At 55.4% G+C, this 13,966-nt stretch overlaps 1 protein-coding gene across 8 annotated transcripts in view; it reads left to right on the top strand.

Moving 5' to 3' along the window:
• The window catches only part of LOC140190051 (methyl-CpG-binding domain protein 1-like), a 160,978-nt gene that overhangs the window by 79,151 nt on the left and 67,861 nt on the right, over positions 1 to 13,966 (top strand). For 4 of the 8 annotated variants that reach the window (XM_072246487.1, XM_072246480.1, XM_072246481.1 and 1 more), the window contains 2 exons: positions 12,352 to 12,428; positions 13,478 to 13,631. The gene's annotated coding sequence lies outside the window, so the exon portion shown is untranslated. Of the gene's footprint in view, positions 1 to 4,658; positions 4,832 to 8,390; positions 8,482 to 8,527; positions 8,967 to 11,250; positions 11,454 to 12,351; positions 12,429 to 13,477; positions 13,632 to 13,966 lie in introns of those variants that run through there. The other 4 variants (XM_072246483.1, XM_072246482.1, XM_072246486.1 and 1 more) reach the window with 4 other exon arrangements.

The raw sequence follows: 13,966 nt of genomic DNA, 5'->3' as shown, positions 1-13,966 counted from the left end.
CGCTGCGCCGCCAATTGGTGCAAGTTTCTTGTGAATTCAACAGGAAACTCTTGGGTATTATTGACCCTAGTTCTTCAACATGGGTTGCGATCCTTAGCCAAGTTGACAGTCTGCTAGGAGATTCTGTCCACCACATGCTAAGAAGTTCTCTTCATGCCTGCAGATGTCTTTATGTTGTTTCGTGGCTGGGTTCATTTATTCCTGCATTTATTTTTCTGCTATCGTATCTGAACGTAGAACAGTACACACATTCTAGGTCCTTCGGCCCACGATAATGTGCCAATCCCTTAACCTACTCCAAGACCAAGCTAACCTTTCCCTCCATTTTTCTGGCATCCTTGTGCCTGTGTAAGACTCTTTTAAATATCTCTTATGTATCTGCCTCTGCCACCATCTCCAATAGCCCGTTCCTTGCACCCACCACTCTCTGTGTAATATCTACCCCCACACCTGCCCCTTTACTTTTCTCCAGTCATCTTGAAATTATGCCCTCTTGTATTGGCTGTTTCTGCCCTGGGGAAGGGCATTAGCTGTCCACCTTTGGCTGTGTGTTCTACGCACCCACCACTGATAACAGCCCTCCCGCTAACATTCCCTTATACTTTCCTACAAACATCTTAAAAAGGATGTCTTCTGGGTAAAATTCTCTGGCTGTCCACTCTATCTATCACCTTTTACACCTCTATCTGATCACCTCCCATCCTCCTTCGCTCCAAAGAGAAAAGCCCCAACTCACTCAACATCCTCATAAGATACGTGTTCTAATCCAGACAGTATCCTGGTAAACCTCCTCTGCACCCTCTCAAAAAGCTTCCATATCCTTCCCATAACGAGGTGACCAGAACTGAACTCAATACTCCAAAGTGTGAACAACAGGAATTCTGCAGATGCTGGAAATTCAAGCAACACACATCAAAGTTGCTGGTGAACGCAGCAGGCCAAGCAGCATCTGTAGGAAGAGGCGCAGTCGACGTTTCAGGCTGAGACCCTTCGTCAGGACGAAGGGTCTCGGCCTGAAACGTCGACTGCGCCTCTTCCTACAGATGCTGCTTGGCCTGCTGCGTTACTCCAAAGTGTGATCTAACCAGAGTTTTATAGCTGTACATCTTCTTAACTGCCATATCAACATACATGACCATGTTGCGGGATCTATGGACTTGGATCCCAAGATTCCTCAGTCCCTCCACACTGCTAAGAATCCTACCATGCTTTGTCTTCTTTCTGTCAAAGCTGGAAACCCTGGAGCGATCTTATACTCCCCTCGTTCAAGAAGGGATACACTGGACATTGGACAAAGGTTCACTTTGTCAGGGAGAAATCTGAGTGGAGAGTGTGCCACAGTGGGTAGAGCTGCCATTTCTCTGAGTCAGAGACCAGGGTTCGATCCTGGCATCTGCCAGCGTCTGTGTGTGACTCCCTCCGACCATGCAGGATTCTCTGATTTTTCTCACGCAGCCTACTGAGTTAGCGGGCCACTGTAAATGGTGGCCTGCCCTGCCCTCGCCGGGGAGGGGGTTGAATCTGCGGGGCATGGATGGCAATGAGCAGGAGAGAATGAATTGCAGGAGGGGAAGTGTGGGGAGGAATAGGGCCTTGTAGGGGATGTCTTACAGGTCGTGATATCAGGCCCTTTGGCCCATCTCTTCTATGTCGACCTCGTCACCTCTCCCCATTTGCTTGTGTTTGACCTGTGTCGCTCTATTGGATGGGGCATTGAGTACAGGGGTTGGGACGTCCGTTACACCAGTACAGGATGTCGGTGAGACCGCACTCTAAGAGTATTGTATGTAGTTTTGGTCGCCCAGCTATAGGAAGGATGTCATTAAGCTGGGGAAGGGGACAGGAAAGATTCACCAGGATGTTCCCGGGACTGGAGGGATTGAGTTACAAGAAGAGGTTGGACAGGCTGGGACTGATTTTCTTGAAGCAAAGGAGAACTGATACCATCCTCATCTTGTGCCATGCCGTATGACGTGGGCGATTGTGGTCTTTCCATGACCGTGGTTGTTCTTGCAAACTTTTCTACAGAAGTGGTTTGCAAGGGGACAAGTGATTTAAAGGGGACCTGTGAGGCAACTTGTTCACCCACAGGGTGGTCCGTACATGCACAGAATTGCAGCGTCTAAAAGACAGAAATGGCTAAGAGGGATACAAGTCAAATGCGGGCAGGCAAATGGGACTGGCTTAGATGGCATGGATGGGTCAAGTCGAGGGGACTGTTTGCACACTACACAGCTCGATGAGTCCTTTCGATCTCTGTTTCGAGCGAACGCGGATGAAGAGGCCTCGACACACATCAGGGATGTGGGAAGAGAAACCGAAAGGGTCGCCTCTCCCTCAATGTACGATTGCTTATCTATCTGTCTATCTATCTATTTACCTCTCTATCCTCCCGCCTATCTATCTGCCTATTGACACACACTGAGCTACACCACCCAGCAACCCCCAACAACCCCGATTTAACCTTGACCATCACAGGACAATTTACAATGCACAGTTAACCTACTGACTGAAACGTCCTTGAACTGTGGGAGTAAAGTGGAGGACCTGGGGAGAATCCGTACATCCCACTTACTGAAGATGCCAGGATTGAACTCCCAACTCCGACACCCCCGAGGTGTAATAGCGTCACTAATCATGGTGATCCCTTAATGAGAAGAGATATTTCATGAGATATGTAGAGAGAGTTGCTATTCCACTGTTGGGGGCAGTGTCCTGCAGGTGATATATTGAAGGGCAAACTGGGCAGACTGGGTGTCCTGATGGGGGGGGGGGGTGGAGGCGAGCATCGTAACCCTGAACTGCAGCCACTGTCTCCCAGTGGCCCACAGCTCTCGGGCTCCCCCCTACCCCGTCTCATTCCAGTCCACCCAAGAGCCCCTCCCTGTCCCGAGTGCCACAGTGTGGGTGAGGGAGACAGTGGATGATGGAGGGAAGTCTCAGTAGGTCAGGCAGCTCCTCTCACGACTCCCCTGTCTCCCCCCTCTCCCAATCTCTCACCCCCATCCCCTTCCTCCACCCTCCCTTCCTCCCTCCCTACACTCCCCTTCCCTCTCTCCCCGCCGCTTACCCCTTGCCCTCCCCTTCACTCCCCTTCCTCCTCTGAAAACCCTCTCGCTCCGAACCCCCCTCGCTCCGTACCCCATCTCGCTCCGTACCCCGTCTCGCTCCGTACCCCGTCTCGCTCCGTACCCGTCTCGCTCCGTACCCGTCTCGCTCCGAACGCCATCTCGCTCCGAATGCCATCTCGCTCCGAACCCCCCTCGCTCCGAACCCCGTCTCGCTCCGAACCCATCTCGCACCGTACCCCGTCTCGCTCTGAACCCCCTTCGTTCCGTACCCTGTCTCGCACCGTACTTCGTCTTGCTCTGAACTCCCCTTGCTCTGATCCCCCCCTTGCTGCTCTGTACCCCCCTCGCTCCGAATCCCTCTGGCTCGGAACCCCCCCCCCCCCCCCGTGCTCCGAACCCCCTCGCTCCAAACCCCCCCGTGCTCAGAACCCCCCTCGCTCCGTACCCACCTCTCGCTCCAAACCCCCTCTCGCTCCGAATCCCTCTCGCTCCGAATCCCTCTCGCTCCGAATCCCCCCTCGCTCCGAATCCCCCCTCGCTCCGAACCCCCCTCGCCCCGAAACCCCCCGTGCTCTGAACCCCCCTCGCTCCGAACCCCCCTCGCTCCGAACCCCTCTCACTCCGAACCCCCCCTCGCTCCGAACCCCCCTCTCTCCCAATCCCCCCCCGCTCCCAATCCCCCTCGCTCCCAATCCCCCCCCGCTCCCAATCCCCCCCCGCTCCCAATCCCCCTCGCTCCCAATCCCCCCTCGCACCGAATCCCCCTCGCTCTGAACCCCCTTCGCTCCGAACCTTGTCTCGTTCCGAACCCTCTTGCTCCGAACCCCTCTCTCTCCGAACCCCTCTCTCTCTGAACCCCGTCTCGCTCCGTACCCCCCTCGCTCTGAACCCCTCTTGCTCTGTACCCCGTCTCGCACCATACTCGTCTCGCTCCGAGCCCCGTCTCGCTCCGTACCCCCTCTCACACCATACTCGTCTCGCTCCAAGCCCCCCTCGCTCCGTACCCCGTCTCGCTCTGAACCCCCTCACCGCTCTGTACCCCCTTGCTCTGTACTCTCGTTGTGCACCATTCCCTCCTCATTCTGTTATACCATTCAGTTGAACCCTCCCTTGCTTCTCTCCTTCCCCCTCTCCTGTTCCCTCTCTCTCCCTTCTTTGTCCCCTCTCTCTTCCCCTGTATCTCCCCCTCTTTCTCTCCCTTCTGCCCTCCATCCCGCTATATCTCTCTCCTTTCTCCCCCCCAACTCTTTCTCCCCTCTCCCCCACTTTCTCCCCTCTCCCTCTCTCCCCCTTCTCCACTCTCTCCCTCTCTTGCTTATCTCTCTACCCCTCCCTCCATCTTCTCTCCCCTCCCCCCTCTCTCTCCCCTCTCTTCCCCTTTTTGCCCTCTCTCTCCCCTCTCTTCCCCTTTTTGCCCTGTCTTTCTCCTCTCTCTCTGCCCCCCCATGTCACTATTTCTCCCCCTCCCCCTGCAGTGGGGCTGACCCGGGCTGAGCTGTGAGGAACAGGCCCCGTCCTGTGCAGACTCCCGGGAGCCAATCTGCTCGTGACCTCCCAGCCCACAGCAGCGCTCTCAGTTCCGCCCTCTGGGCTGTGCAGGGACGGCAGCAGGCGGATGCGCTGGGCCGGAGCGGAATCCACCGTTCCTTATTTGGGAACGGTTGCCCGGACAACCCTACCCTCCCCTCCCCTCTGCTGTCTGCAGCCGGAGCAGCGAAGTACGGCCATCGGGAAGGGCCCATTCAGTGTGGGCACTGGCAGTAGGTGGTCTTGTGTTTGTTGTGCCGGTGGTCTCGACGTTCGTCTTCGCTCTTGCTCTCCGCTGGCGCTTCTACCCCTCTCGCTGCACCTCTCTGCCCCGCTCTCTCTCCGTCTCTGCTTCTCTCTCTCTCTCTCTCTCTCTCTCTCTCTCTCTCTCTCTTCCCGTCTCTCCCTGTCTCCGTCTCTGTGCTCTCTCTCTCTCTCTCTCTCTCTCTCTCTCCCCCTCCCTCCCCCCATCTCCATCTCTGCTTTTCTCTCTCTCTCTCTCTCTCCCCCCGTCTCTGCCTTGACGATGTATGTGTTTGTCCGATTGTCCTTCTGAATAAGTGTCTTGTGTCTCTTCCCTCTCTGCTCCGTCTCGTGTGTGCCTATCTCTCTGAGTGTGACGCTGTCTGTTTCTCTCCCTCTCCCTGTCCCTGTCCCTGCCTCTGTCTCCGTCTCTCGCTCGCTCTGTTTCGCTCAGACTATATCTATACATGTCTCTCCGTGACTGACACTCGCGCTCTCTATTTCTCACTCTTTGCCTGTGCGAGTCTCTCCGTAAGACTGACACACACATACTCTCTTTCTGTCTGCTTCTGTTTATCTGTGTGTCTGTCTCACTATGTGGTTTTCTCTCTCACCGCCTCTATTTTTCTTTCTGCGTCTCTGAGTGCGCGTGCATGTGTGACACTCTCTTGGTTTGCTGTGTGTGTGTGTGTGTGTGTCCCACTGTGCGTTTCCCTTTCTGTTTCTCTCTCTCGCTCTGTGTCTCCTTCTGTGTTTGCATTCACCTGTGTACCTGTTTCACTTTGTATTTCTCCTTCTCTCCCCCCACACACGATGTCTTTCACTCAGAAGCTCTCTCCTTCACACGATCTGTCCCTTACACGCTCTCTCCCTCACACGCTCTCTCTTTCACACACTCTCTTCCTTTCCTTCACACACACACTCCCTCCCCCCTCTCTCTCTCTCTCACTCACTCACCCACTCTCCCTCCCTCCCTCTTCCCCTCCTCTCCCCCTCCCCCAGATGGGAGGGATTGAATGGGTAAACTGGGAGATTAGAGACGTAGGCTCTTGCACACAGGGAGGGAGCGGCTGGCAAGCACACGTGTGATTTTCTTTATTGAGCTACTTTATCTGTTCTCCCCTGTCTGGGCCAGCGAACGTTAACTCTTTCCTCTGGCACTTGTGGTTGGTTGTGCATTGTGGCTAGTCTAAAGGATCGTGCATGTGTGTGACTGTGAGAGGGAGTGAGGGTGTTCCAACCAGTATCTTGTAACAGGACCTGGGTATTTCACCATTTTAGTTGTCGTGTTTATATCGGCTGCTGTCCGAGACTCGATTCATCTAAAGATCTTTACGATTAGCATTTTTTTTGTGTTCATTTTGGAGTCGGAGGTCCCTCCTCGCTACCCTTCCCACGGCATGAAGCACCCTCCTCACTGTCCCTGTGCAGAATGGCGTTCCCTCCTCCCCGTTCCTCCAGCAAAATAGCGATACCCCCTCCCCGCTCTTCCAGCAACATGGCGCTCCCTCCCCACTGCTCCTCCAGCAACACAAGACTTCCTTGACCCCACTCCTCCAGGAACGAGGCATTCCCTCCTCCCTGCTCCTCTGGCAACGTGCTGTTTCCTCCTCCCCTCTCCTCTAGCAATGTGGTGCTCCCTCGTCCCCACTCCTCCAGGAACGAGGCACTCCCTCGTCCCCACTCCTCTTGGAACGTCGTGCTCCCTTGTCCCCACTCCACCTGGAACGTGGCGTTCCCACGTCCCCACTCCTCCTGGAATGTCATGCTCCCTCGTCCCCACTCCTCCTGGAACGAGGCACTCCCTTGTCCCTGCTCCTCTGGCAACGTGCTGTTCCCTCCTCCCCTCTCCTCTAGCAATGAGGCACTCCTCGTCCCTGCTCCTCCAGCAAAGTAGCGTTTCCTCGTCCCCACTCTTTCTGGAACGCGGCACTCCCTCCGCCCCACTCTTCCAGCAACATGGCACTCCCTCGACCCCACTCCTCCAGGAATGAGGCATTCCATCCTCCCTGCTCCTCCGGCAAAGTGGCGTTCCCCCTCCCCTCCCCCCCCCCCGGCCACTCCTCCAACACCGAGGCATTCCCTCTTCCCTGCTTCTCCAGCCACGTGGTGCTCCCTTGTCCCCACTCCTCCAGGAACGAAGCATCACCCTCCTCCCCTCTCCTCTGGCAACACGGCATTCCCTCATCCCCACTCCTCCTGGAACGTGGCACTCCCACGTCCCCACTCCTCCTGGAACGTGGCGTTCCCACCTCCCCCACACCACCTGGAATGTCATGCTCCCTCGTCCCCACTCCTCCTGGAACGAGGCACTCCCTTGTCCCCACTCCTCCTGGAATGTGGTGCTCCCTCGTCCCCACTCCTCCAGGAGCGAGGCGTTCCCTCGTCCCCACTCCTCCTGGAATGTGGCGTTCCCTCGTCCCCACTCCTCCTGGAATGTCATGCTCCCTCGTCCCCACTCTTCCTGGAACATGGCACTCCCTCGTCCCCACTCCTCCAGGAACGAGGCACTCCCTCGTCCCCACTCCTCCAGGAACGAGACGTTCCCTCGTCCTCCTCCTGGAACATGACATTCCCTCGTCCCCACTCCTCCTGGAACGTCGTGCTCCCTCGTCCCCACTCCTCCTGGAACGTGGCGTTCCTACGTCCCCACTCCTCCTGGAATGTCATGCTCCCTCGTCCCCACTCTTCCTGGAATGAGGCACTCCCTCGTCCCCACTCCTCCAGGAATGAGGCACTCCCTCATCCCACTCCTCCTGGAACGTGGTGCTCCCTTGTCCCCTTTCCTACAGGAACGAGGCATTCCCTCGTCCGCACTCCTCCAGGAACGTGGCGTTCCCTCGTCCCCACTCCTCCAGGAACGTGGCGTTCCCTCGTCCCCACTCCACCAGGAATGAGGCACTCCCTCGTTCCCCACTCCACCAGGAATGAGGCACCCCCTCTCGTCCCCACTCTTCCAGCAATGCGGCGCTGCATCGTCCATGCTCCTCCGGCAAAGTAGCGTTCCCTCGTCCCCACTCCTGGAGTGCGTCGCTCTCTTGTCCCTACACCTCCAGTAACGCTGTGCTCTCTCGCCCCTGCTCTTCCAGCAACGCGACGCTCCCTCCTCCCCTCTCCTCCCGCAGCACCGAGATCCGACCTTGCTGTCCCTCCAGCAATGTGGTGCTTCCTCCTCGCTGTCTCTCCCTCAATATGGAGCTTCTTCAACCTCCCCCCCCCCCCAGCACAAAGCGCCTTCCTTACCACCCGTACCACAGCGCAGAGCTCCCTCAGTGCCAGTGCCTTTGTGTAGAGTTCCCTCCTCACCAATGAGAGCTCCCCCTCTACCCCTCTTCAGTGTGGGACTCCTTCCCTCTCTCTCCTCCCCCCCTCCCCCCGGGGCTGTAACAGCCGTGGAAGCAGGAGGCGGGGCACCAGCAGCAAGGCGAGCGAGACGGCCTGCTCATGAACCCTGTGGGTGTGAGCGTGAGTCACCAGGGCTGCTCTTGGCTTCTCACGTTGACATCAGGCGTCGGGGGTGGGGGGGAGGGGGAAGACGTGGTGGGGGGTGGCGGGAGTGACTGTACGACTTGTGACGATTGCTACAGGCTCCAGCCTGCGCTCCGCAGCCTGCTTTTGGCCGAGGGCATCGTCCGGCACTGTGAGTTCACCGACTGCAGTTGTGTGGGGAACAGTAGAACAGCCAAGTGTGTACTGATTGTATCTGTGTGTGTGTTGTGCGTGTGTGTGTGTGTCTGAGAGCGAGCGTGTCTTGGATGTGTGTGTGTGTGTGTGTGTCTGTGAGAGAGATTGAGCATGTCGTGGGTGTGTCTGTGAGAGAGATTGAGCGTGTCATGGGGGTGTATGTGTGTGTGTGAGAGATCGAGCGTGTCTTGGATGTGTGTGTGTGTGTCTGTGAGAGAGATTGAGCGTGTCGTGGGGGTGTATGTGTGTGTGTGAGAGATCGAGCGTGTCTTGGATGTGTGTGTGTGTGTCTGTGTGTGAGAGAGATTGAGCGTGTCGTGGGTGTGTGTGTTGGGGAGAATGGAGGAAGAGCAGTGCTATAGTGTAGACCAGCAGTCTACGTTCTCCCCATGACTGTGTGACTTCCTCTGGGTGCTCCGGTTTCCTCCCAAAGACGTGTGGGTTAGTAAATTATGGACATCTTATGTTGGTGCCGGAAGTGTGACGACACTTGCGGATGCCCCCGGCACAATCCTCGAAGTGCGTTGGTCGTTGACGTAAATGACGCTGTTCACTGTGTGTTTCGATGTACACGTGACAAATAAAGCTGATCTTTTTCTCTTTCGAGAAAGGAGGAGAGTTGGGGGGGGCAGCCATGTCCGTGTGAAAGCTTTTTAACCACGAGCTCTACCTCCCGCGGTCTCTCTTCTACACAGCCCAACTTCCCACTGCCGTTGTTTGAACTCCCACACGGCCTGGGGTCCGCTGTAGTTCACCTGGCCGGCCCCCCCCCCCCCCCGACTCCGAATGCTGAGCAATTTGACCACGTGAGGCATCACAGCCAAGCCCCGAACGGAGCCTGTTTCAGCTGCAGTACGGAGATCCTTCCTCACGGCCCCTCTCGCAGTGGAGCTCCCTCACCGTCTCTCCCTCACTGAGGCACTCCCTCCTCCGTGTACCTCACACAATGAAGCTCCCTCACCATCCCTCCCTCAGCTCGGAGCTCGTCTGCGATGCCTCACACAGTCAAATAGCTCAGCCTCAGGCTTTGGGGTGTGGGGGTGGGTGAATGAGAGAGAAGAGGGGAGCAGAAGAGAGCAGCGGAGTGGAGGGAGAGGGGCAGGGTGAACAGCTGGAGACCCCACGCTGTGCAGGAGTTTGAACAACGGCAGAGGGAATTTGGGATGTGTTGAAGAGAGACCGGTGAGCTCCCTCATCACTGTGCTCCCTCCTCACTGCCCCTCTCTCATCACTGCACTCCCTCCTCATCATTCCTCCCACAGTGGAGCTCCCTCCTCACCGTCTCTCCCTCAGCGTGGAGCTCCTTCCTCACTGCCTCTCCCTCATCGTCCCTCCCACAGAGGAGCTCCCTCCTCACTGTCTCTTCCTCGTCACCGTGCTCCCTCCTCACCACAAGCCTGTTCAATCCTTCTGTCATCCAGTCAGCAGCACCATTGCTAGCCCGTATTGGAACCTCCGGGATCCGGTATGGCTCCCCTCCGCCAGGATCCTTCAAGCCCTGCAGCCGATGACTGAGGGAGCTCACTAACCCCCCCCCCGGCCACACGCTCCTGGGACAGTCAAGGGTGGGCAATTAATGCCAAACACCCAGCTCCAGGGGCTGAGTTAAAGAGAACTCCAGACCCATTGCTGCCAGGGAAGGGGGTGAAGTGGGCGAAGGCCAGGAGCACCCAGATGTATGGCTTGGTTTGTGCACACCAAGATCCCAATCAAGAGATTCAGTAGAGCGAGGGTTCCCTACCTTTGTTACACCATGGACCAATATCATTAAGCAAGGGGTCCATGGACCCCCAGGTTGTAAACCCCTGCGACAGAGGTTTTTAAAATTACGGGAAGCACAGGTAGAGTGGACAGCCTGTCCAGCGGGATTGAAATGTCAGATAGCAGAGAGGGCACTTAAGGTGAGTGGGGCAAGGTTTAAGGGAGGTGTGTGGGGAAAGTTTTCTTTCCATCCAGAGACTGGTAGGTGAACAGCAGACAAAATCCATTTCCCAGGGTCAAAATGTCAATTATTAGAGGGCATGTGTTTAAGGTGAGAGTGGGAAAGTTTAAAGGAGCAAGTTTTCTTTACACAGAGAGTGGAATGTCTGCCAGGGGTGATGGTGGACGCAGAAAAAATTCACGCAGGCAATGAATCAGATTTAATATCACCAGCATTTGTCACAAGATTTGTTGTTGTTGCGGCAGCAGTACATTGCAATAGATAATAAAACATAAAAAATGTGAATTGCAGTAAGTATGTATATATTAAATAGTTTAAATAAATAGTGTGAAAATAGAAATTAAAAAAGTAATGAGGTAGTGTTCATGGGTTCAGTGTGCAATCAGAAATCTGATAGCAGAGGGGAAGAAGCTGTTCCTGAATCATTGGGTGTGTGCCTTCAGGCTCCTGTAGCTCCTTCCTGACGGTAACAATGAGAAGAGGGCCTGGCCCGGGTGGTAGGGATCCTTAATGACGGATGCCGCCTTCCCAAGGCGTCGTTCCATGAAGATGTCCTGGACACTCCGGAGGCTCATGCCCTTGATGGAGCTGAGTAATTTTACAAATCTCTACAGCGTATTTTGATCCTGTGCGGTAGCCACCCACTCCCCCCCCCCCCCAATATCAGATGGTGGTGCAGCCAGTTAGAATGCTCTCCACGGTACATCTGTAGAAATTTGTGAGTGATAAGGATTACGTTCAGTCAGGGGCGATTAGTTTAATTTGATGTTGTGTTTGGCACAGACAGTGCTGTGTGCAGGTCTGGTTTCCCCCGTTACGGGACGGCTACGGGGGCTCTGGCGAGAGAGTGCAAGAGGGTCACCAGGATGCTGCCTGGATTAGAGAGCATGAGGAGGAGAGGCTGGACAAAGTTGGGCTGTTTTCTCTGGAGCAGCGGAGGCTGAGGGGAGACCTGATAGAGGTTTATAAGATTACGACAGACACAGGTAGAGGACACAACCAGAAACTTTAACCTGAGGGTATACATTTAAAGCAGGGGATTCCCAACCTTTGTTTACGCCATTTAGCAAGGGGTTGCGGAACCCCTGACTGAAGGTGGGGGGGGGGGTGGCGGGTGGTGAGTAAAGAAGGAGATGTGTGGGGGGGCGGAGTTTAATTTTCCACAGGGAGTGGTGGGTGCCTGGGACGTGCCGGGGCGGTGAGGAGGAAGGTGCAGAGAATGGAGCGACATGGAGGTTGTGTAGCAGAACGGATTCCTTTAGTCAGGCACATCATTAATAATTTATATTATTTGTTTATTTAGTGATACGGTGTGGGATAGGCCCTCCCAGCCCTTCGAGCTGCACCGCTCAGCAACAGCCGATTTAACCCAACCTAACCACGGGACAATTTGTAGTGACCAGTTAGCCTGCTAACCTGAAGCCTTTGTCCTGTGGAAGGAAGCCAGGGCACCCTGAGGAAACCCATGCACGCGTCCCACGGGGAGGACGTACAAACTCCTTACAGAGGACACTGGGATTGAACTCCGAACCACGACGCCCCCAGCTGTAATGGCATCACGCTAACCGCCACGCTGTCGCGGTGCACATTAGTTTGGAACAGCCCGGATGCCCAAAGGCCTGTTCATGAGGGACGCTGACAATCTATCGACACCAGGTGGACACCTGACTCTGTTGGACAAACATTTACCTTGCTGCGCGAGCCCTCGACTGACACCCACCCACACTCCCACTTAACCTGTCACGCCCACCTGAGAGCTTAGGATCAGTTGAGGGTCCCCTTTCCGGCTCCACAGCTGGGGTCAAAAATAGGGAAGGGGCTGCATCATTCTGGTGGGCGATGAGCGAGTCTCACTTGACGTCTCCCTGCATTTTTTCTCCCCAGGGCTTTGGATCCATGAGCCAGGCTGGCACTGGAATGCTGTGAAATTGTAGGGTCGGAATCGGCTGACTGGAACCAAGGTAACTCCCTTCCTGTTCGTTCTCCAGCTCCATAAACTCCTCTGGTGCCCCGTTGCTGAGACATTCTAGTGGTTGGGCACATAGCGCTGTTGTATGTAATTTTCACGCTTCCTTTAAGCAGCCCCCCCCCCCACCCCTGAGACCCCATCTCCCCTCCCTTTAAACCACCCTGAGACCCCATCTCCTCCTCTCTTCAAACCCACTGGGACCCATGTCTCGATCCCTTTACCCCCCCCCCGAGACCCCATCTCCCCCTCTCTTTGAACCTCCTGGGACCCCATTTCACCCTCCCTTTAAACGCCAAGACCCAGCTCTCTCCCTCCCTTTAAACCCACTAGAACCCTGTTCCCCACTTCCTTTAAACCCACTGGAATCCCATTCCCCATTTCCTATAAACCCACCAGGGCCCCGTTTCCCCCTCCCTTTAAACCCCCCATGACCCCATCTCCCCCTCCCTTTAAACCCCCTGAGACCCCATCTCCCCCTCCCTTTAAGCCCCCCGGAACCCTGTCTCCCCCTCTCTTCAAACTCCCTGAGACCCGATCTCACCCTCCCTTTAGCCCACTGGGACCACTTTCCCACTCCCTTTAAACCTACAGGAGAACCCCGTTTCCTGTTCCTTTTAAACCCACCAGGACCCCATGTCCTGCTCCCTTTAAACCCACTGGGACCCTGTATCCCACTCCCTTTAAACCCACTGGGACCCCGTGTCCCACTCCCTTTAAACCCACTGGGACCCCGTGTCCCACTCCCTTTAAACCCACTGGGACCCTGTATCCCAGTCCCTTTAAACCCACTGGGACCTCATGTTCCACTCCCTTTAAACCCACTGGGACCCGCGTCCCACTCCCTTTAAACCCACTGGAAAGTTTATTATACTTCCATATAATTTATTTATACAAAAAGCAAAAGTATAGACCGTCAAGAGTATTAATAGAAAAAACATGCAAGGTCCTGGAAATCCACCCATCTGGCTCTGCATGCGTCCCACGGGTTTGGGAATATTTTTGTTGCTATAGCAACCAGTTTCCTTCTGCGTTAACCCACAGGCCGTGAGGAATCCCACAGCAACGGGGACCTTCAGGCGCCAGCAGTCCACTCCCGCACCTTCTCTCCAGGCCCTGGATCTGGACTACTTGCTGCTTCTCAATCTCTAAATGCTTTTTGTTCTCGCAAAGGAGAAATCCCCAATTTGCTTTTGAGGTAAGCTTCGCCAACTGCCTAGGACCGAGGCGTCGACCTGACCTCTGACTGGGAATCGTGTAGGTGGGCGCGGGGTTTTTTTGTCTGTTTACGGAGATTTGTGATTCTAGAGCATCGACCTCATTGTCCTGTCGGATTTGATTAGCTTTCATTCGCTGTGTGGACATCGAAACGTGCAGCACGTCAGTAACGGACACAGTCTGAGGATTGTGCTGTGGGCAGCCATGCTTCCTGCAGCATCGTTGTCTGCCCACAACTCACTAACCCTAACCCGTATGCTTTCGGAATGTGGGAGGAAACTCACGCAGTCACAGGGAGAACGTACGAACGCCTTA

The sequence above is a fragment of the Mobula birostris genome, chromosome 29 (genome assembly GCF_030028105.1).
Source record: "Mobula birostris isolate sMobBir1 chromosome 29, sMobBir1.hap1, whole genome shotgun sequence".
Classification (NCBI taxonomy): domain Eukaryota; kingdom Metazoa; phylum Chordata; class Chondrichthyes; order Myliobatiformes; family Myliobatidae; genus Mobula; species Mobula birostris.
Note: the sequence above shows the minus strand (reverse complement) of the source record. Positions and strands in the feature narration are given on the sequence as shown.